This window comes from Sapajus apella, unplaced genomic scaffold (assembly GCF_009761245.1).
Source record: "Sapajus apella isolate SASKATOON/1434 unplaced genomic scaffold, GSC_monkey_1.0 scaffold72, whole genome shotgun sequence".
Lineage (NCBI taxonomy): Eukaryota > Metazoa > Chordata > Mammalia > Primates > Cebidae > Sapajus > Sapajus apella.
The window spans coordinates 476895-501618 of NW_022437012.1; the positions used below are offsets into that span (position 1 = coordinate 476895).

General features: G+C 47.3%; 1 pseudogene; it reads right to left on the reverse strand.

Annotated features, from left to right (window-relative positions):
* Positions 1-15282: 15282 nt before the first annotated feature.
* On the reverse strand, positions 15283-15817 carry LOC116531805 (annotated as a pseudogene).
* Positions 15818-24724: the final 8907 nt, after the last annotated feature.

Below are 24724 nucleotides of genomic sequence, written 5' to 3' on the forward strand. Positions count from 1 at the left end.
CTCCCCCAACCTCCCCCAGCAAATGGAAAGGCTTAACACTCTACTCAGCACTGTGCACTGGAACTTCCTGCCATGATGGACATACACGTTCTACATCTGCGCTGTCGCACAGGGTGGCCGGATGAGGCTACGGGGGGCTGGGAATAGGGCTAGTGTGTAGGCTGGCAGCTGCCGCACTGGCTGGTGTAGCTCTAGACACAGCCTGCAGCCTGGAGGGACGGGGCCTGAGCTCTGGCCTGGAATGCCAGCTCGTCTGCTCGGTGGCTGTGACCCACCTGTGCCCATGTGAGTGCACCCCACATGCCACCCCACGGCTGCCAGCATGACGATGAGTGGCTGTACCAGCGGGGCCTCCAGTCACCTGCTGGGCTTGAGGTCTGGGCTCCAGACAGGCCTCATTTCCTTCATCTGAAGGATCGAGGAAAGCACTGTGCTGACCTCACAGGGTCGTGACCCAGAGTAAGTGCCCAGGTGTTGTCCAGCGGGTTTGCTGCTGGCGGATGGATCAAGAGTTGAATAAATGTGGCTCCATAGCCACAGGCCGCTGCAGACAGACCCAGCACTGTGGTTCCCACCCCTTTAGCTCACAGGAGGCCTGAACCAACAGCCCCAGTAGCTTGGGCCAGGAAGTGGGTGCAGGGACTGGCTGGGGGGTATGTACATAGTTAGCATCTAACAGGGAATCCCTCAGAGAAAGGGGGCTCAATTTGTCCACAAGCCCTGTCTTCGTCTTATCGCAGATAACATTCCTCTAAACTCGCAAAGCAAATCCTCAAGAAGTAGGAGAAAAATGTTAATGAACTTCAATTAAAATTCCTTCCCAGGCTTGCTGATCAAGGCAGGCAGGCCCCTGACCTGCTCAGGGAAGTGTCTGGGTTCCTACCTGGGGCCCAGGAAGTTTTGAAGAATCTTGGGGACTGGGCAGGATGCTGTTTCAGAGAGGGCACCCTGTGTCCACGCCAGAGACGTGGGCCACAGTCTCACCATCAGATTCATGTTGCAATTTCTCATCTTTTCATGAAATAAGACTTAGCATTTCCCAGCCAACCTGTATAGCAAGAATTTTTACCAGTCTGTGTTCCGCAGAGGAGGAGACTGAGGTTCATAGTAGCGATGTAACTCACCCAAGCCACAAAGTTGCAGTGCTGGAATTCTGTACTTGCAGAACAGACACTTGCCCAGACACAAGACACAGCATCATAAACTAAGACTTTCCTTTAAGAAAATGAACACAATAGGACCTTCTCATCCAAATGCCTACTGCCCCCTTCCCAGGCATCTCCTTTAGAGACGGGCAATACTGCCTCCGGCAGTGCCTATCAGCGTTGCTGTCAGCAACTTCCTGGATTTTTTTTGAGAATGAGCTTCCTCATGGGTCTATGGGCTCATTCCTCTTACCACACCTTGTTTCTGATAAGCCAGTATTGCGCAGACTGACCCCTGCTTAGACCCGTGAGTTTGCTGAGTTATATTTTGCCACAATGCCAACCAAGTGCTTTGAAGATGCTATCTAAGAAGGAGCTACAGAAATTCACCGTGTGGGCAAGACACTGTCCCTCATCCCATGAGATCACCTTTATTTGAAACCACAAGAGAAATTACCTTCAGTTTTCAGATTCAGCAGAGCCCATGTTTTTAAATAACTGGCTATTTATATCTTATAAAATCTGAGTATCTTTAGGCTGACCATTTTCCCTCTTTGCTTTGACCAGTAGGAAGTTCAGAATCATGCAAGTAGCTCACTTCTAGCATTATAATGCATAGTTTTATGTATTAACTGCGTCCTGTTTTCAGTTTACATTTTCATTTCTCCTTTTCCCCCATCTACTTACTTTCTTGCTCACATACCTTTAAAAAATCACCTGTATAGGGAAAGTGGCAAATAAGCAATATTTCTCAGTAGATTCTGCAAAAGTTTAGGAGAGGACAAGATCACCAGGGGATGAAAGAGTTAAATAAAATAAAAAACAAAAACAACTCTGCCAAACAGAGGACTTGATTTGAGTAGGATTTAGGCGAATGCATTCTCAGGGCTTCCTTATTCATTCCCCAGGAGCACCACGTTGGTCACCTTCTCTAGTGCAGGAGCTGTGCTTGGTGCAGGGAGACAGCACTGAACAAGCGCCATCCCTTAGGGAGCAGCGTGTGGAAGGACGAGTGAGACCCTACCAGGCCAGTGGAGGTACCAGGCAGGGAGGCAGGAGTAGAGGTGGGACTCACACGCTCAGGGGGATGGGCTGTGGTGGCCTCAGGTGCATCCAGGACAGAAGGGCCAGCTTCGCCAAAGGAGAGTGGCTTGGACTGAGAGCTGCCGGGCGAGGAACTGGTTGCTGAGAACAGAGGGAGGGCAAGGGCAGGAAAACAGCTCCAGCAGAGCAAACCCCAAAAGCCCTCAGCGCTCAGCACATGTGGCAGAAAGAGGCTGGGATGTTCCAGGAAGAGCCTGGGCTCCGGGGAGCTGTGAGGTCTTGAGCTTGGGTGTGGGAAGATATGATCCATAAGGCTTGGTCTACCACACAAATGGATGAGACTCTTCTGCGGCCAGAGGAGCCAGAAGAGAGCATTAAAGCAGAAGACGGATGTGATCAGATTTGCATTTGGGGTAGAGAACAGGCCTGGGTTAAAAGGGGTGCATTGGGGAGGCCAGGGCAGCAGCAGGTCACAGAGGAGATGATGGTGATCTGAGCTGGGGGTGGACAGACATGGTTCCATGGACTTCTTTCAGTATGTGATTTATTTCAGTATTTCCCTCTTAATACCGGAGTGCTACACAATCAATTCCAAGGATAGAAAACATCAACTGGCAGGAGAGTATAGAAGAGAAATTATTATTCACACTTCATGGCTCATGAGTGCGTGCACGTGCGCGTGTGCGCGCACACACACACACCCACCCCACCACACCACACCAAAACCTCCGGCCTGCTGCTTTGAAACTTAGTCTGATTTATTAAACCACATCCATATTGCTGGACTTTTTTGTTTTGAATTTTCTTGCTATTATAGCTCAGAAAAGGATTAATTGGCTAAAAAGAAATCACAATTAAAAAGGAAATCAGAAAAACAGTAACCCAAATCTGACGGCAGTACTCACTTTTACATGCATTTAAAGTTAGAAAGTCCAATGTGCGCCAAACTCAGGTACCTATGAACAGTCAGGAAGCGCTGGCAGCGCACCCCGAGGCCCGCCCTTCTTCCAGGACCGGTGTGGACCACCAGGCTGTGAGCAGTGCTTCCTGGCAGAGGAGTCCCAACAGCACAAACTGGTCAGCACCCTCTGGGGTTGTGGGCCGCATCCACGCATGTGGTCCCTGCTTGGAGGCCTTTCCTGGCCCCTTGGGCTGAAGCTCCTGGAGCGCAGAACTTAGCTCTCCTGGCCCCAGCACTCAGCACATGTCTGTCACCTTCTGGAACTCACTAGATGTGCTTTCAACAAATGCATCGGGAAGTAATGGACTTGATCACGTGAGGATGGGGAGGGAAGTAACAGTCACGAAATGTGCTACCTCCAGACACCAACAAGGCGCTCAACGTAGTTACTTCAACCTGTGACACACTCCCCAGGAAGAAGGCACTGGATTTGAAAACATTTGTAGTTAAGGGGATTTCTTTTTCTCAATGGCTCTACTGGAATATAATTGACATACAATAAACCGCACAGATTTAAAGTGTACTACTTAATTTTTAACAGACATGTACTCCCATGGAACCATCATCACAGTTAAGATGATGAACATGTCTCTCACCTCCGGAAGCTTCCAAGTGACCCTTTGTCATCCCTTCATTTGTCCTCACACCTTACCCCTGTCCCCTGCAACTGCTGACCGGCCTTCTCTCAGTGTGGATTGGTCTGTCCTTGGGAGCACTTGCCCAAAGTCACACAGGATGCAAAATCAGATGTGTGTGACTTTTTCCATTGTGTTAATCGGTAATGGGTCCAGGTAGAGAATCAATGCCATAGATACTCTTTTATTGCCTGGCTTCTTTCCCTGGGTGCAATCATCCCAAGACTCATCCATGTGGCAGCCTGTACCAACAGGTCTTACCATCATTCACGTTTGGCAGACACTGGGGGTCACAGGCACTAAGTAATTTGCAAATGTCACATAGCCACGAAGTGATAGAGCCAGAATTGGATCTCAACTCTGGCCACAAAGCCTACCTCCTTTCTATTCCATCACTGCCTCTAAGAACAGCCTAAGCACACACCCAGCTGCTGCTTCTGCTGCCTCTCCTTCTCCTCCTTCTCCTTCTTCTTCTTCATGAATCCAGCTTCTGAAGGGTAACTGTGAGCTGCCATGCGGGTCCCTTCTCTGGTGCCCCAACTTCCTGCCCTGTCTCCCCTTCCATCACCTCTGCACCTTCTGTGGGAAAATTAGGCCTAGGCTCCCGGAGTCAGGAGCCACCCTGGACTCGGAAGGAGAGGTGATGCTCTCCTGTGAGCTGTGAGCAGCCTGATGGTGGGGACTATGCTTAGCATTCGGGACTCCGGGACACAGCACAGAATCCCACACGTAATAGATCTTCACTATGTTGGTGACGAATTTTCTACTCAGTTTTGTCTGCTGCCCGGAGAAGCCCTTATAGTATAGGCAGGCTCCACTCCAAGGCTGCAGGCCACTTCCTGAGCAAAGATTCCCCAGGCCTACCAGGGCAGTGTCTGTCTCAGGTTATCACCTTCCACATGCTCTGTGGCCATCAGCCGTACCTGGCCCATCTGGCTCCTCCAGCAGCACATCCCTCCCACAGGGGTGCTCATCCCAGGGAGGCCCCAGGGGCCTCCAGGGGCCCTCCCTGGACCAGCCTGAGCTCAGTGCCTGGACAGGGGCCTCTGGACCAGCCTCAGCTCAGTGCCTGGCAGGTCCCAAGCTCTCCAGTCCTCCAGGAGGCATGCAAAGCAGATCTAGAGTGTCTCCAGCCAAGAATGGAACGCTAACTGTGCCACTGGGAGACCTGGGCAACTCCCTTACCCACCCACTTGCTCATTCATTCATTCTCTCATTCCACTTACACAAACCTCTATGTCAGCCCAGAGATGAGTGAAACCCAAGCCAGGGATGCTATGCACAGTTGTGCAGGTTGCATCTTGCACAAGGACACCAGTCAAAGGAACACTCATGAAATTATTACCCTGGAGTGGCGTGGAGCTGCAGCCCCCTGGAGGGGTGATTCTGTGTGGTGGCCCTGACTCTGTCCCCTTCCTCAGGGAGTCCGTGGTCAGGGGCCATAAGGAGAAGTGACAGGGAAGTGTGCTTGCAGCACAGCACAAGAAGGCTGTGCAGAGGAACATTGAGAGTGGGTGAGTTGTCCCAGTAGCCTGAGCCTATCAGAGGAGGCTTCCTGGAGGAGGTGGCATTGCCACTGAGACATGATGATGATGGAATGAGGAGAGAGCCGACACAGCAAGGGAGATCCTAAGCATGGGGCTGGAGGCAAGCAGGTGCACAGTGAATATTTCAGAGTGGCAGAAACAAGGGTGGGGTGCTAGGACCCACCTGGAGGGCAATGAGGAAATGCTGGAGGGCTTCAACTAGATGAGCAGAGCTCTTAGTCTCCCCTCTCTCACCTGTGAAATGGGCACAGCAATTTCTGCCTCTCCAGGTCGTGGGATATGGCTGGCACATGGTAGGTCCTCAGTAACAGGGGCCGCCTCTGTGTCTGCCTGCTAAGCCAGGGAGGGGTCTGGCATTACACTGGCTAAGCCTGGTTGGCACCACCTGCCACATTCCGGTGCCCTGATGCCCTCCGTTGGTGGGGTCAGATGATGAAACTAGATCCCATCTCTGTGAAGTAGGATGACGTGCCTCTCTGCCACCCCGTTCTCAGACGCAGGCTGTGGCTCTGACATCTGGCTCACCTCCCCTGGCACCCAGCCCTTGAGGCAGGGCCAAGGCAACCAGGCAGGGCCGGGCTGAGTGGCATGTATGGTGGCTAGGCCTCCTGGGACTGGCACCCGCGGGTGGGAGAGGAACCTGCCTGACCACTGACCACCCCCTCCTCTCTGAGGAAGCAGGAGCACCTGCTTTTCCCATCCCCATACCCATCTTGCCTGGCGAGGCTTAGTCAGTTTTGGGGACCCCCAGCTGCACTGTACCCCCTGCTCCATGTCCCAGCATCTCCTGCCCCAACGGCTCAATTTGGCAAAGTTATATGTTAACTGTTTTAATAGTGACTGTTTTCCTGAATATAAAAGTAATAGTCAGCCGGGAGCCATGGCTCATGCCTGTAATGCCAGCACTTTGGGAGGCTGAGGCAGGTGGATCGCTTGAGCTGAGGAGTTTGAGACCAGCCTGGGAAACATGGTAAGACGCTGTTTCTACAAAAAAAGCAAAATTAGCTGGGTGTGGTGGCACATGCCTGGAAGTCTCAGCTATTCAGGAGGCTGAGGTGGGAGAATTGCTGAGCTCTGGAAGGAGAGGTTGCAATGAGCCTAGATCATGCCACTGCACTCCAGCCTGGGCAACAGAGTGAGACCCTGCCATACACACACACAAAAGTAATACATAGGGTAGGCATGGGGGCTCACACCTGTAATTCCAGCACTTTGGGAGGTCAAGGTGAGTGGATTGTTTGAGGCCGGAAGTTTGAGACCAGCCCAGGCAACATAGTGAGACCTCATCTCTACTAAATAAATAAATAAATAAATAAATAAATAAATAAATAAATAAAATCAGCCGGGCGTGGCACCCTGCACCTGTAGTCGTCCCTACTCAGGAGGCTGAGGTAGGAGGATCACTTGATCCCAGGAATTAGAAGCTGTAATAAGCTGTGATTTCTCCACTGCACTCCAGCTTGGGCAACAGAGTGAGACCATGTCTCAAAAAAAAAAAAAAAAAAAGAAAAAGAAAAGAAAAAAAAGATAACATGTAGTCATTTTAGAAACCTTACAAAATACATATAAGTAAAAGAAGGAAACAAAAATAATCAGTCCTCCACCCAGAAATAACACTGAATTAACACATCATTCATTAGGGATCTTTTCACACCCATGTGGGTAGACACAGACACACACACACACAACTGGGAGTTACACAATTCTGCATCTTGCTTTTCTTATTAACTATTTTATCATGAATGTTTTCATCAGTCATTAAAGATGATTCGTAAGGAGGTTAATGTTTTGTTGTGGAAAGCTGAGCGTAACTCAAAGGGAAAGAGAGCCACATAAAGAACACACAGAACCCATCACCAGGGCCAGTGTCTCCCCGACTACCAATGGTCTGTTTCACCTATTCTTCCCATTAACTTTTTTGGGTTTTGCTGGAGTATTTTCAAGTCAACCCCAGATATCCTATAGTTTCACCCATAAATATCAAATGCATTTTTCAAGGTGTTGGAAGTGGTCTTCGGTGTGTCCAAGAGGCCCCTGGCCTGGGTACTGGGAGACCTGAGTCCCAGTCCTGCCTGGGCCCCTCACCGCAGCATGAATAATGTGCTCTTCGGCTCACCTGCTCTGTAAGATGGGGCAACAGTGCCTGCCTGCCCCCATCGGGGGTCATGAGGTTCGGGAGACGCTAGACTCCCTAGAGCTCTGCTCCTGGCATCTATCACATGCAGGGCAGGGTGCTGATCCAGTTCATCTTTGCGACGCTCCAAGAAGTTGCTGCTGAAGATGCAACTCCAGCAAGAAGTATCCTCAACTCACAAGGAGAAAACAGAGACTCAGAGAGATTATGGGACTTGCCCAAAGTCACACAAGATGCAAAATCTTATGTGTGTGACTTTTTTTTTTTTTTGAGACGGAGTCTCACTCTGTCACCCAGGCTGGAGTACAATGGTGTGGTCTCAGCTCACTCACTGCAACCTCTGCCTCTAGGTTCAAGCCATTCTCCTGCCTCAGCCTCCTGAGTAGCTGGGATTACAGGCACCTGCCACCACGCCTGGCTAATTTTTGTATTTTTAGTAGAGATGGGGTTTCACCATGTTGGGTAGGCTGGTCTCCAACTTCTAAACTTGTGATCCACCTGCCTCAACCTCCCAAAGTGCTGGGATTACTGGCGTAAGACACCGCGCCTAGCCGGATGTGTGTGACTTTTTCCATTGCATTAATTGGTAATGGGTCCAGAGAGTCTTTGCCACTTCAGCAGCTATATTTTGATGCCTCCTGAAGACGGGAAGGTTTGAAATGTCCCCTTAGGCTGTGGGGGCGGGGCTGAGAAGGAACTTTAGCTCACACCAAGTTTAGAAGTACATTTTCAAGAGGTGTGGCAGAGGTGTGGGCAGGGCTAAGGGGCCAGCAAAGGGCAGGGGGCTCAGGGGATAGCTTCTCAGAAGCCTGGCAGGGAGCTGGCACTGGATAGAGGGTCCACCCAGCAGGAGCTGTGGCCAAACAGCCTCTGTCCAGACCTGGATCTGGCAGGAAGGTGCCAGGAAAATAAACCCCCATCCTCTTGCTCTCCTCTTCCACAGTCCCATGGGAAGCCAGGGGACACAGGGCCGGCCCTGCTGCAGACCTCAGCCTTCAGCCCACTTGGCCTCCTGGAGCAGGGAGCAGGGGAGAAGTTGGAGACGGGTCCCTGAGAGCAGGAGGAAACAGCTGGAAGAATTAAGACCAGAAACTGGTTGTTTGTGGGGAGAACTGGGGGAGGGAGCATGGTGGGCAGGGGGCTGTGCTGCTCAGTGGTACCCTACAGGGGTTACTTTAATAAAAAATTCAGTAACAACCAAAACAAAACCACCCCACCACTCACTTCTCTTTTACTCAGAAACTGGGTCCATTTGGGTAATTTTATGACTTCTTAGAGTTGGAACAGAAAAAATATGGCATTCTTGGTCATTCTCACTAATGTTCTGGGGGGTTTCCCTTCTCCTGCAGCTCCCCAAGGTGTGGGGGTGGCCTCAGCACTTCTGTTCAAGTTCTTACAGGCCACATCAGAGGCCCAGTTGAGAAAGGGCTCAGAGGAGCCTGGCTAGAGTTTGACCAAGAGAGGCCCTTTGTCACTGCCTAGCGTCAGTGTATCATAGTCATGAATGGCCAGGAGGGACCTCCATTCACAGCCCCCCACTTTCCAGCTGAGTGACCCTGGAAAAACCTCATAACCCTCCATGTTAGCTTCCTATGGCTGCTGTCCAAGGACCACAAACCGGGTGGCTTCAAGAAATAGACATGTATTCTCTCACAGTGATGAAGGCCAGAATCTGAAATCAAGGTGGGTGATATGGTTTGGCTGTGTCCCCACCCAAATCTCATCTTGAATTGTAGCTCCCATCATTCCCATGTATTGTGGGAGGAACCCGGTGAGAGATAATTGAATCATAGGGGTGAGTCTCTCCTGTGCTGTTCTGGTGATAGTGAATAAGTCTCATGAGATCTGATGGCTTTATAAGGGAGAGTCTCCCTGCACAAGTTCTTTCTGTTTGCCTGCTGCCATCCATGTAAGACGTGACTTACTCCTCCTTGCCATCCACCATGATTATGAGGCTTCCCCAGCCACATGGAACTGTGAGTCCATTACACCTCCTTTTCTTCCTGGCCTTGGCTATGTCTTTATCAGCAGTGTGAAAATGGACTAATACAGTAGGGCAGGGTGGTTCCTTCTGGAAGCTCCAAAGGACAGTCTGCTTCATGCCACTCTCCTGGCTTCTAGTATCTACTGGCCGCCTGGACGTCCCTTGGCTTGGGGCTGCGATATTCCACTCTCTGTCTTTCTGCTGTGTATGGGTCACAAATCTACCCCTCCTTTCTCCTACAGGAATGTCAGTCATCAGCTTCCCTAAATTCAGGATGATTCCATCTCGAGGTCCTTATCTCAATTCCATTGATAAAGACCTGTTTCCAAATAAGTGCATGTTCACAGGTACTAGGGTGTTCAGACTTGGACATGGATTTGGGGGCCACTATTCAACCCACTAAACCCTTGGAGCCGCAGCATCCTCCTCTGTCAGTGGGTGTGGTGGAGTCCCTGAGAGATGTGAGGATGACAGCAGAGAAGCCCATGTGGTCCCCGCCAGGAGCCGGCCGCAGCAATGGTGGACTGGATGGCAGTGGCTGGTGGGAGGGACATGGGTCCGAGGAGGAGAGACCTTTCTTTTAGAGGTCCCGAGGCTGCTGGCACAATGAGGACAAGATTCCCCAGCCAAGCCTGTCGTTCTCAGATGAGGGAGGACTGAGCAGGGTCGGGGTGAACCGGCAACCACCAAGGGTTAATGGAGGAAGGGACTCTAGGCACAGGCGATCTGGGAAGGACTGTGGCTGTGTTCCTAGGCCCATGGGACCAGGCTAGGCGGTGGCTTTCTTTGATCTTTCCCCTTAAGTTCTTCTGCCTGTTCCTGTTTGCCCTGGGGCTTGGTGAGGCCTCTCCTGAGAGCTCATTCAAAGCAGAAGCCAGCGTTCTGGGAGGTTCGAAGCCTTTCTCTCCTCCCAGCCTGAGACTGGGCTCCAAGCCGATACTTCCACTTCCCACTGGGTAAGCTCCCTACAGCTTCTCTCACAGGGTGGAGTTGAAAACGACACCTTCCTGTGTTCATGAAACTTCCTTGTGCAAACTGGGCCACAGTAGCCAGCAGCTGATGTGTTCGAGATGGATCTTTGCACAGACAAATGACCCCAGGACCTTTTTAGCTCAGAAACCTTGAAACTCCTAAATCCCCAACTACAGCTGTGCCCAGGTCCGATGAAGTTTGTTTCTCCCAGCGAGACCTGGTCAGCAAAAGCTATCTCCAGCCTCACGTGTTAAACTTTTTTAATTGTTAAAAAAACTATGCAAGTATTATATGAAACACGTTCTCTCTGTAAGATAATAAAGCACTACAGAAGCATATAAAATCTACAGTAAGAAATCCCCTTCCTGGCTGGGTGTGGTGGCTCACGCTTATAATCCCAGCACTTTGGGAAGCTGAGGCGGGTGGATCACCTGACATCAGGAGTTCGAGATCAGCCTGGCCAACATGGCAAAACCCCATCTCTGTTAAAAATACAAAAAAATTAGCCGGGCATGGTGACATGTGCCTGTAGTCCCAGCTACTCAGGAGGCTGAGAGAGGAGAATTGCTTGAACCTGGAAGGTGGAGGTTGCAGTGGACCAATATTGAGCCGCTGCACTTCATTCTGGGTGACAGAGCAAAAGTCCGTCACAAAAAAAAAAAAATCAAAAAGAAATCCCCTTCCTCACCCACTGTTTTCACCTCAATTTCTCCTCCAGAGATAAGCATTGTCCAGAGAAGGATGGCTTCTGTTTACACACATGCTTCTGTGGACAGACAGGGCCATACTTACTGCTCTGCAAATAGTTTCTTTCACATGATGATGCGGTAGACATCCTGTTGCTGCATGCCAATCTATTTCACTACGTATAACAATGAATTCACAGTTTTTGCAGAATGTATATGCTGTGCTTTATTAATTCCCCTACTATGGACATTTAGGTTATTTTTAGCTCCCCACTCAAACAATGCTGCAATGCATATATCTGTGCATGCAGGTTTTTGCTATTGTGAGATTATTTCTATTTGTCAGATACCTTGGATTAACACTGTCCGGTGAAAAGGTGTTTGCATTATATGTGTGAATAAACACTTGATAAATTGCCCTCCTGAAAGACTGAACCAGTTAGCAGTCTTTCCACTGTGAGAGCGCATTTCCCCATGCTCATGTCAACATCCCACAATAGCAGTACTTTCCATTTTTGCCAGTTAAAAACTCTTTGTGGCGTGAGTGGCATTTCCTTGACTATCCTACCATTGGACATCTTTTCGTGGCTTCTGGCCATTTGTATTTACTCAGATGAGAATCTTCTGTCTCTATCCTTGACCGATCTTCTATTAGGTTATTATTCATTTGGAAGTTTTGCCTCCTTTTAAAAAAAGGGATCAGTATACACAATGTTAGAAATTCAAATAAAACAACATGGGTTTTGCCATGTTGCCCAGGTTGGTCTCAAACTCCTGAGCTCAAGCAATCTGCCCACCTCTGCCTCCCTAAGTGCTGACATTACAGGTGTGAGCTGTTGAGACCAGCCTAGTTCCTTAGTTTTAAAATGTGTTTTGATACATGGTAGTTCATCTACGTCCTGAGCAGAGAGTAAGAAGGAGCCCCACCCTGCCCTAGCTTGCTGCGGGTTCCCAACATCTCCACTGGCACACAGACGCGGCACTGTCAGGGACCTCTGAAAATGTTTTCATTTTAATTTATTTTAAAGTCAGAAGGAAAGGCGGGGCATGGTGGCATACACCTGTGGTACCAGCTACTCGGGAGGCTGAGGCAGGAAAATCACTTGAACCTGGGAGGTGGAGGTTGCAGTGAGACATGATCACACCACTGCACTCCAGCCTGGGCAACAGAGTGAGACTCTGTCTCCAAAAATAAAAATTAAAATAAATCAGTCAAATAAAATCATAAGGAAAAATGAATATAATCATAATGAACATATAATAATGCGTCCAGTCTGGATCACATTTGACTTCAGACAAGGCAGGTATAAAGTATCATTTTAAGTATTTTTTGAAGGAGTTAAAATGTCCAGGGCCTCTGAAGCCACAGTACAGACATGCCAGGGCCAGTCCGTTTCCAGTTTCTTGGGCGTCATTCTAAAAATATTTTAGGCATATTTGTTTCAAATATTTACATGGAAGGGAATGTTTTGCTTTTTTATTATGCTACATTGTAAACATATAGGAAAGTGAAGGAAATGATGTAACTAATACTTCTGAACCTAATACCCAGATTTAATAGTAAATAAATACAATTTTGTCATATTTGCTTCAGAGCTCTGTTTTGCTTAATAAAAAAGGAAAGAGGATGTGATGTAAAAAGCTAACCCCCAACCATCAGTTTGCTCTCTCTTTCCTGTACAACCCTAAAATTGCAATGGGTCACTCACTGTACGAGCACGTTGTGTGGATCATAAACACCGTGCTGAATCCAGTGGTCCCAGGCAGCTTAGCAGGGCTTGACAGAGTGGACCACTTCCTCTTCCTTGAGACGGCCCCTTCCCTTGCTCCCAGGCTCCCAACCTGCCTGGATTCCTCCTACTTCACTGGTGGCCCCTTCTCAGCCCCTCTCACTTATTACCCCTCATCTTCCTGATGGCTTACTCATGGAGGACCCAAGGCTCAGTCATGCTCATCTCTGTTTAGCCTCTCTTGGTGATTTCATCCAGTCTATGGGTTTAAATACCATTTACATGTTGACTGATATAGTATGGAGGTGTGTGCCTGTCGGGGTCCACCCCACAGAATCTGACCCAGCAATGGATGAACAAATTCACTTAGACACAGAACACAGTGAAAGAGTGGGCTAGGGGTTTCGAGGAGAGTGCTGTAAAGAGCTAGCAGCCATGGCCCCAGCCAGCTGGCCCTCCAGGCATTATTCAGTATAGATTTAACAACAGAGGCCCTGAGTGAACACACTTGTGGATAATTAAAGGCCAGGTTCTGAGGCCTAAAGCAAACACCATTTGTGGGCGATAAACCTGGTTGCTCTTCCCATGAGCAAGCCATCCAGCCCTCAAAAGATTGAAGGTTAGATTTGGGACCACATGAGTAAACAAGTTATTCAGATAAACTCCCCCACATTACCTAGTTCTTTGCTTTTCTTTATCAGCTAAAGGTAAAGGGAATTAGGCTGCCTTCAGCCTAAACTTCTACTGAATCTATGCAAATCTCTCAGCCTTCCAAGAAAGGTTTGTGACTATATTCTAAAATTTTACAATCTTTCCAGCCATCCTGATGGACCCCCACATGTCCCCACCCAAATCTAATGTTGAAATGTAATCCTCAGTGTTAAAAGTGGGGCCTGGTTGAGGGGGGTGATTGGCTCATGGGGGTGGGTTTCTCTTGAATGGTTTAGCACCATCCCCTTGGTGCTGTCCTCATGATAGTGAGTGAATTCTTGTGAGATCTAGTTGTTTAGAAGTGTGTGACACCCCCTCCCTCTCTCTCTTGCTCCTGTTTTCACCATGTGATGTGCAAGCTCCTGCTTTGCCTTCCATCATGATTGGAAACTTCTAGAGGCCTCCCCAGAAGCAGATGCCAGTGCTATGCTTCCTGTACCACCTGCAGAACTGTGAGCCAATTAAACCTCTTTTCTTTATAAATTACCCAGTCTCAGGTATTCCTTTATAGCAATGCAAGAACGGCCTCATACACTGACTGACATCCAAGTTAATGTCTGTAGCCGAATACCCTCACCTAATTCCAAACCCATATACCCAACCCCATATTGGACATAGCCTCCTGGATGTCTGGTAGGCATCACCAACCGGAGGAACAAAATCAAACTCATGAGCTCCCTCCCATCTGCTCTCCCCAAAGTTTTCCATGTCTCAGTTAACAAAAGATCTATCCTTCTGGTGGTTGAGCCCTAAACCTGGGTTTCACTCTTGATTTCTCTCTCAGTCTCACCCTCCACCAAAATCAATGAGCAAATTGTGCTGGTTCTATGGTCAAACCATATCTGGAATGTGACTCCTTCTCAGCCCCTCCACTGCTGACTCCCTGGTTGGAGCTGCACCAAGCACCATCTGCAGTCTTATAACATTATCTGTGTGTTCATTCGTTTGTCCCCCACAAATAGAATATAAGTTTCAAGACAGGACATTTTCTGTTTTGCTTATTCTTATATCATCTGCACCTGGAACAGTGCTGACACATAGTAGGTGTTCAATAAATATTTGTTGGAAGCCGGGTTCAGTAGCTCACGCTTGTAATCCCAGCACTTTGGGAGGCTGTGGCAGGCAGTTCACTTGAGGTCAGGACTTTGAGATCAGCCTGGCCAACATGGTGAAACCCTGTCTCTACTAAAAATACAAACATTAGCTGGGTGTGGTGGTGCATGCCTGTAATCCCAGCTACTCAGGAGGCTGAGGCAGGAGAATCGCTTGAGCCCTGGTGGTGGAGGTTGCAGTGAGGCAAGACTGCATCACTGCACTTCAACCTGGGAGACAGCGTGAGACAGTCTCAAACTAAATAACTAACTAAATAAATATTTGTTGGATGAATACATATTTTAATAATCAGGTTTGTTTCTGTACTTTATTCTTTTTCACTGAATGATCTGACTGCATTGCACCAATACCTCAATATTTTCTTTCTTTTTTTCTTTCCTTCCTTCCCTCCTTTCTTTCTTTCTTCTCTTCCTTTCTTTCTTTTCTTTCCTTCCTTCCTTCCTTTCTCTCTTTCTTTCTTTCTTCCTTTCTTTTTCTCTTCCTTCCTTCCTTTCTTTCTTTCTTCCTTTTCCTTCCTTCCTTGCTTCCTTCCTTCCTTTTTCTCTTCCTTTCTTTTCCTTCTTTCCCTCCTTCCTTCCTTCCTTCCTTCCTTCCTTCCTTCCTTCCTTTCCTTCCTTCTTGCTGTAAGTTTATTCAATGCAAAATAATCTTCTCCAATTTTACTGAGGTGGCTGACCACATCCACGACCAAATCCGCCTCTAAACTGGAATTCGTTTCTGACCCAGCCCCAGCCCTGGCTTTCTTGTCGGCACCAGGTGGCACAGCACTCCGTCTGTAGGTGTCTCTGTCGGCTTCCCCTCTGTGAGTCTTTCGGGTTGCTCACCCTCCAGACCTTTAGGTCGAGGCCTGCCAGTCTCTAGACTGCTGCGGCGTAGGGTGGCAGGCACAATCTCCAGGGGCAGATGAAGGTAATCACGGAGATACTGGACACCCTCATTAGTAAGGGACAAGTAGAAACATCTCCAAGCAAACTGTTCCTTCAGGCAGCCTCGGGACTTGAGAGCCTGCATGGCCTTCATGACGTGCAGGTTGGGCACATTCTTGTCTGCCAGCTCCGGGTGCTTAGGCATGTGGACGTCCTTCTTGGCCACTGTGACTCCCTCCTTAAAAAGGAGTTCATAAAGGGCAGTCTGGTTCTTCTTAGGCATCAACATCTCAGCGGCTGTAGGGTCCGGGGCCAAGGCTATTTATTTATTATTAGAGACAGGGTTCACTCCATTGACCAGGCTGTAATGCAGTGGCACAATCATGGTTCATTGCAGCCTTGACTTCCAGGTTGAAGCGATCCTCCCACCTCAGCCTCCCAAGTAGCTGGAACTGCAGGCACACACCACCATGCCCACCTAATTATTGTGTGTTTTGAAGAGATGGAGTTTCACCATGTTGCCCAGGCTGGTCTCAAACTCCTGAGGTCAAGCAATCTGCCTACTGCAGCCTGGCAAAGTGTTGGCATTACAGGTGTGAGCTACCACGCCCAGCCTAGTTCCTTAGTTTTAAAATGTGTTTTGATATATGGTAGTTCATATATATAATGATTATTATTCTTTTTCAAAATTGACTTTGTTCTCCTCATGCATTTTCTAATACAGATGAATCTTAAGAGTAACTTTGTCAAGTTTTTCTAATTATCCTGTTGGTGTTTTGATTGGAATTACGTTCATAGACTTATAGATTGATTTGGGAAGAAATAACTTTACCCAATTGAGCTTTCCTATCCTAGAACATTGACTGTCTGTCCATTTTTTCAGGACTTTTATATCCTTCAATCCAGTTTTAGAGTTTCCTTTATTTGTACATTCCTTGCATTTCTGGGAAAAATTCTTTTGATCACAGTGTATTCTTTTCTTTTAATTTAGTAGTCAATTCACTATGCTAATGTGTGATTTTAAATCTTTGTGTGTCAGGATTATAAAAAGAGGCAGGAAGATTTTTATCTTTGTTAAATTGTGGAATAGTTTGTATTACACAGAGATTGTATCCTCCTTGAAAGCTTAGAGGAATTGGCCTCCAGGACTGCCTGGGCTTGCTGTCTTTTGAGGTCTAGATCTTTTACTCTCTTTACACACACACACACACACACACACACACACACACACACACACACACAGAGTATTTTTTTTTAGCAGTTTTAGGTTCCCAGCCAAATTGAGTGGAAAGTACAGACGGCTCCTGTCCCCTCACCATGCAATAACCTCCCCCATTATCAGCACTGCAGCAGAGTGTTACATTTATTACAATGGAACCTACATTGACACATCATTATCACCCAGAGTCTATAATTTATTTTGGGGTTCATTCTTGGTGGTGTACATTCTGTGGCTTTGAACAAATGTGTAATGCTATGGATTCACCATAATAGTAAACAGTAGTTTTGTGCAACGGAAAGCCAAACAGTGAAGCACCATGTTTCGGCAGTGATAGAGGTTTACTGTGAGTTAACTGGCAAGGAGACAGAAGGAAACACTCAAATCTATCTCCCCAAGCTGGGGCTTGGGGCAGGTTTTATCGTCAGAGTGTAATGAGGTGTGATCTAATTGGATCTTGCAATGAGGTGATGCCAGGGGGTGTGCTCTCATTGGATCCTGCCACAGGGTGATGCCAGGGCTCCATCTGATTGGACCTTGGATCCTGCCATGTTGTTTCCACTTCTTAATTCAGTCTCTTTTCCTCGGTCCAGCAGTCAAGTTCCATTCATGTTGCCTGCTTGGTTCATCTGGGCATGCTCCAGTTATGTGACCTGGGGGTTTATGTCAACTGAGAAACAACTCACAACTTTCTTACTTAAAGGTTGAACCAGATTTTATCTGGTTCAGTTACCATTTCACTGCTCTAAAAGTCTTTTGTGCTCTATCTTTTCATCCCTCCTCCTCCCTAACCCCAACTCCTGGCAACCACTGATGTTTGTGCTGTTTCCATAGTTTAGTCTTTTCCAGACACCATAGAGTTGGAATCGTACAGTATGCAGCCTTTTCAAATTGGCATTTAAAACTTAGTAATATGCATTGAAGTTTCTTCCATTATTTTTCAAAGTTTGATGGTTCATTTCTTTTTAGTGCTGAATAATAGTTCATGGTCAGGTGTACCACAGTTTATTTATCCATTCACTTACTAAAGGGCATCTTGGTTGCTTCCAAGTTTTGGCAATTATGAATAAAGCTGCTATAAATATGCATGTGCAGGTTTTTGTGTGGACATAAGTTTTCAACTCATTTGGGTAAATACCAAGGAGTGTGATTACTGGAACATATGGTAAGAATACGTTTCGTTTTATGAGAAACTGTTAAACTGTCTTCCAAAGTGTCTGTACCACTGTATATTCCACCAGGAATGAATTAGGGTTCCTCTTTCTCCACAACCTTGCCAACATTTGATGTTGTCAGTGATTTTAAACATGCTAGCAGGTATGTATTGGTATCTGCTTGCTTTAATTTGTAATTCCCTAATGACATATGTTGACCATCTTTTCATATGCTTATTCGCTGTCTGCATATTTTTGGTGAGGTGTCTGTTCAGATCTTTTGCCCATTTTTAAAAGAGATTGGGATTTCACTATATTGCCCAGACTGGACTCAAACTCCTAGGCTCAAGTGGTCCTCCCAACTTGGCCTCCTGCATAGCTGGGACTATAGGCACACCCTACTGCACCTCCCTTCTTTTGTCCATCTTTAAATCTGATTGTTCATTTTTTTTTATTGTAGAGTTTTAAGAGTTTTGTCGTATATGTTGGATAACAATCTTTTACCAGATATATTTTTTTCTTTTTTTTTTTTTTTTTTTTTGCTAAGATTTTTTTCTGGCCTATGGCTTATCTTCTTCTCTTGAATAATTTTTATTTCCTTGGAAAATAATTCCAATTCTTTTGGTGGAAGTGTTTTCTCACCTCCTCTAAACCTGCACCACTAATTCATCTTCTTGGGCATTTACCCACTCTCTATATTGCAGTATGCTGGACTTTCATTGGTTAAGTGCCTAGGTTAATTCCCTCTTGCCAAATGCATGCATAATTTCCTTTGAGAAGCTACCCTTCACCATGATGTAACAACTTCAGGGTTTGGATGGGATTCAAATACATCCAGCATCAGGATGGGCCCAGACTGTGTTATCCAATCAGTGCAACTCATTCCGTTGCTGAAGTCTGCAGGCACATAGTCCCTGTTGTTGGCAGCTACCTTGAGATAAGCGGAAATCAGCCTGAGGATAACATCAATAGAAAAGAGCAGAGCTGAGAGTATGGCAAACATAGTGAGCTGGAGCCTTGATCAAGCCATGCCTGAAGCCTGTCTGATTCTGGAATTTTTGTTTTTTTGCCAGCCAATAAATCTCTTTTATTTTATTTTAATGTTTTGGTAACCAAGTAACTTTTTTTATTTCAAAAGTCTTAGACCTTCATAAAAGATACGAAGAACTCCTTCATAATCTATATTCAGATCTCCCAGTTGTTAACATTTCACTGCAGCGCTTCATTGTTCTCTCTCTCTCCCCACCCACGATCCCTAAATACTCCAAGTTATGGCTCTCCTAACGTAAAGATGTTTCCTTACATTAAAATGATTCCTCCCAATCAGGAAATTAACACTGATACAAATCTCCCACCCAATCCAGAAATCTCGTTCAGATTCCATCAACTCTCCCACAAATGTCTCTTGAGGGTGGGGATCGGGTCAGAATTCGTTTCTGAATCTCACATTGTATTTAGTTGTCCTGCCTCCTCAGTCTCCTTCCAACTGGAATAATTCCTCAGCCTTTCCCCGTGTCCCTTGTCTGGAGAGTTCTAGAGAGCCAAGGTCATTCATTCCTTGGGCCGATCTCACCCCCAGGCCCTCCAGTGTTCACACGTGCCCAGAGCCTGGCTGTCTGGTCTCACGGGGGCTACGGAGGTGATGCCGTGCCCTCTTAATGCATGCTTAGGGCCTTCCTGGAGCACTTTATGTCCTCCCATCCCATGCTGGGTGATGCTCACTTCCATCTTTTGGTCACACCAGTGCCTGACAGGTTTCTCCACAATGAAGTCATCATTTCTCCTCCATATTTGATTCGTATTTTGTAGGAAGGTAGTCGGATATTATGCCAATATTCTGTTCCTCATCCAACTTGTGCCCACCAGCCCTATGGCTCCGGCTAATACCAGTGACTGCTGTAACGGCTGCCAAATGTGAGTGTTTAATTCTGTTGGTCCTTCTACTGTGTTAGTTACCTTCTCTTATAAAGAAGACCTTACCTCCCATCGTGTTCATGTATATATTTACTTGTATCAATGTGGACTCATGGATGCCTATTTTATTTGGTAGGTTGTACTTTGAAAGTTGTGCTCATTGCTCCTGGGGTGTCATTGCTACTCAATTCTCTCAGGGAACAAATGCATAAGGCAGCACCCACCTACGCATGCGTTTCTGACTGTGTCTATAGCTATCTGTGTCAATATATTTAAAAACCCAAGAGTTCATCTGACCCTTCCAATTCCATTCCAAACCCTCAGTGTTCTTTCCAGCCTTCCCGAATTCCATGTTTCTAAATCCCTCTGCAACAATCAGAACGCTGGCTCCCATTCTCCTCAGCATATTTACTTATTTGCTTAACTGATTTGCTGTTTGCTTAGTTAACGCAACCTGTCATCTCTGCCCCAGGTGCTCAGAGCTCAGGGGCCGCTAAGGCTGAGGCAGCACCCCCCTGCCCCCCACCAACCTCCTGCTCTGCTTTCTCAGGTGCAGATATCTCCATGCTTCTAGGGGAAGGAAGGGGATTTGGGAAAGAAGAGAATGATGTGAAGGGAGGCTTCCTTTTTATAAAGCAATTTTAGGATGGGCTTTCTGTTATAGCATAGCCCTTGTATCTGACACTATCGGGATTAGTAACTGGGATTTTCTTTTTTTCTTTTTTTTTTTTTTTTTGAGATGGAGTCTCGCACTGTCACCCAGGCTGTAGTGTAATGGCACGATCTCAGTTCACCACAATCTCCACCTTCTGGGTTCAAGCAATTCTCCTGCCTCAGCCTCCAGAGGAGTGGGGACTACAGGCATGCGCCACCACACCTAGCTAATTTCTTTGTATTTTTAGTAGAGACAGGGTTTCACCATGTTGGCCAGGATGGTCTCTATCACCTGACCTCGTGATCTGCCCACCTCGGCCTCCCAAAATGTTGAAATTACAGGTGTGCGCCACCACGCCCAGCCTGGGACATTTTTTTAAAGCTGACTCAAGTAGGGATTCATAAAGCATGGTTTGAAAGCCATGCACATGTGTGTATTCTTTAAATCTCTTATTTAACTTTCAAAATACAAATGTACCTTTATTTCTTAATATTCTGAAGGAGGGCTAAGGCCTTTCCTTGGATGTGGGTCTGTTGTGAAGTTTTATGTCATCTTTCATGCACAGATCACACTTATTGGACATTGTGTACAACTTCCAGCTATATTTCCTTAGCATGATCGTTAAAGATGTTTACAAATTCTCTGAATGCAAAGTTACTCTAGATTTGTACAATGCTTCCCAGCCCAACCCTATACAGCTCTCTTGCCCAGACTTAATTTAATGGGAATGGTTATAGTGACTTGTGTTTATTGAGTCTTTCCAGAGCAATCTAATTTTCATAGAAATAACACTTACTTGCCACACTCTGATTTCATTGACCTAAACACTAATTAATTAAATCATATACTTGCAATAATAAATACGATTGGTCCAACCAGGTTTGGAGACATACAGCTCCTCAGGTAATTGGTAAACATAGAACTCAGTGGGTGGGAGCAGAAGGATGTGACATTCTAGAGCAGACTAGGACACTTTTTCCGTGAGAGTCACGTAGTACGTATTTTTGGCTTTTGTAGGCCCTATGGTGTTTATAACAACGACTTCACTCTCACAGTGGTGAGAAAGCAGTCATGGGCCATATGTAACTTCATCCAAGAAAATCAAACTGGCCTGCGGGCTAACCAGGGCTGGGAGTTTGATGACACCTGCTCTGGAGAGTGGCCTATCAGCTATGACAATTGGTGCATCCTGGGCATCCACTGTGTGTTTGGGGGTGGAAATGGAGGACATTGGTTGGTTAAGTAGACTTCAGGCAAGATAATTTTTCCTGCCCTTCACCAGAAAGAATCCTAACTTAAACTGCCCAAATCGCCTCCTCGAACTGCCCGTCTCGCAGACCTGCCTACACCCAAACTGTAATCGACTCCTTGGCGTTTTCCCGAGGGCAATACATGTTTCATTTACATACATATATGTTTTTTGAGACAGGGTCTTGCTCTGTTGCCCGGGCTGGAGTGCAATGGCATGATCTCAGCTCACTGCAACTTTTGCCTCCCAGGTTCAAGCGATTCTCTTGCCTCGGCCTCCCAAGTAGCTGGGATTACAGGCATGCAGCACCATACATGGCTAATTTTCGTATTTTTAGTAGAGACAGCGTTTTGCCTGTTGGCCAGGGTGGTCTTGAACTCCTGACCTCAGGTGACCCTGCCTTGGCCTCCCAAAGTGCTAGGATTACAGGCATGAGCCACTGGGTCTGGGCCTCTTTTATTTATATATTTTTAAATCTTTTATGATAGAACATTTCAAAGATATAGAAAAGTAGAGAGAATAGTAAATGAACCTGAGGTAGCCATCCCTCAGCTGAAACAGTTACTAATACATGGCTGATTTTCATCTGTAGGCACAGGGGAGCCTCTTTTGCTATCCTAGAAGTCCCCTGCTAGCTATGGAAGCATTGTCCTGCGAGGGCAGCCAGCAGAGACACACTTGAGAGTCCTTCACCATCAGGGTAAGGGGCCCGAGAGCCTGGCAGCTAAGAGTGGCTGAGCCGCCAGGTTCTCAGGGTCTAATGAGCTATTGCGTTTCTCCTCTTTGAGATGGGGTGCTATTTGTCTTTCAAGGACTCTCTCGCTAAGAGGATTGATATGGTTTGACTCTGTGTCCCCACCCAAATCTCATCTTGATTGTAATCCCCATGTGTCGAGGGAGGGAGGTGATTGGATCATGGGGCTGGTTTCTCCCCTGCTGTTCTGTGACAGTGAATGAGTTTTCGAGAGATCTGATGGTTTTATGAGGCAATTTTCTCTGCGCTTGCTCACTTCTCTCTTCTGCTGCCTTGTGAAGAAGGCGTCTGCTTCCCCCTCCACCATGATTGTAAGTTTCCTCAGGCCTCCTAGCCATGTGGAACTGTGAGTCAATTAAACCTCCTTTGTTTATAAATTACCCAGTGTCTTGTATTTATTTCTTTATAGCAGTGTGAAAACGGACTCATACAAGGATCAAAAGCGAAACTTTTCCAAGTGGATACTTGAAACCATCAACCACCTTTGCCTTCACAAAATTCTTTCCTGCCTTCATTCTTTTTACTCTCTGCAAATATAAAAGCTCAAGTGGGCCAGGCGCTGTGGCTGATGCCTGTAATCCCAGCACTTTGGGAGGCTGAGGTGGGCGGATCACTGTGTCAGGAGTTTGAGACCAGCCTGGCCAGCATGGTGAAACCCCAACTCTTCTAAAAATACAAAAATTAGCCGATCATTGTGGCACATGCCTGTAGCCCCAGCTACTTGGGAGGCTGAGGCAGGAGAATTGCTTGAACCCAGGAGGCAGAGGTTGCAGTGAGCCCGTGATTGCGCCACTGCACTCCAGGCTGGGTGACAGAGTGAGACTCCATCTTGGAAAAAAAAAGAAAAAAGCCCAAGTGTGCAATCTGGCCTTTCAAGCAAAGATTTCTGAAGAGACCAGACAGTGCAGTGATCAAGAGGGGGCCCTTAGAGTCAGACTATCTGAGTCTAAGTCCCAGCTCTGCCACTGGCCAACTGAGGAGAAATCGCATAACCTCTCTGTGCCTCCATTTCCTCATCTGTCTCAGGGATTTTTGAGAGGATGAAAGAAGTTAGATAATACATATGAGGCACCTGGACAGGCGCCCGCACATATTCAGCACTCAGTAACATCAAAATCAGAAAAAGATACAGACACACCCTACCCACTGGCCACTGGTGGTAAAAGTGTTTACACCTGAGTGTGGACTATCCACTCTCTGCAGAGAGTGGGATACCACGGGGACGAGATCCGACCTTGGCCATGCTCTTAACCAGCTTGGGGACCATGGTTAGCCCCGACGCCTTTCAGAGCCTTCCAGCTCCCATTGACAACATGAGGCGTTTTAACAGCCTGTCCCTTTTACCCTTTTATATTACTTTAGTTGGAAATGGAATCGCTTTGCATCAAGGAGACGTTCCCACCCCATTGTGGGCCTCCTTAGGTCCTGGAGCTTATTTTTAATTAACCAACCATGACTTCAGGAATGCAAATGCTAACAGGTCAAGCACGGCAATGGGCAGCGGCTCTCCTCTGGACCCCTGGCCTGCTGCTTCTCCTCCAGGCGCAGATCTCCACGACCAGCCACGGGCCTTCTCCAGCTGGCGGCCTCAAGGTGGCTGCCCCTGTGGTTCAGCAGACTGCTAGCTGGACAGTTCCCAGGCTCTTGCAGGGGGGCCTTGGAAAAGCCTCCAGTGGCTGATCGGAGAGCCGGCAAATCAGCCCCAAGACAGAGGCAGAGGGGAACATCCCAATCCTGGGAGCCAGCCCCCTTCACCTGGGTTTACCTCCCTCCCCTCAGACATGAGAACCCAAGGCCCCTAAAACGTGAGGCCCAGGGGCTCCAGAATCCTGAAGTTAGTCCGCAGCCCCCAGTCCTAAATAAACAAGGGCCCCTGGCTGAGCTCCTCTGTCTTTGGGGTGCTTGAGCTTAGCTCTTAAGCCCATGGAATAAAATGACGGTGCTAGCCACAGGGCAGGTGCTTGGCTGAATACATCCAAGAAGAAGGGGGATGATCAGATCCCAGGAATTACAAGAACCATCACCGACCAGAAGCATGAGCCAGGAGGGTAATGACTGTGGGCTCCAGTTTCCTCCAGGGGTCTACATCTTGAAGGTCTGTGCCAACTCTCCCAGGATGAGTCTTATCTGCCGAAGGATGAGTCACAAAGACCAGAGCTTCTAAATGATGCCTTTCTGCAGCCGGTTTGGCTTCAAGCTGAACCCCGGCCTTTCCCTCTCCCACACCCTTCCTTTCACATGCTCCTCCCCT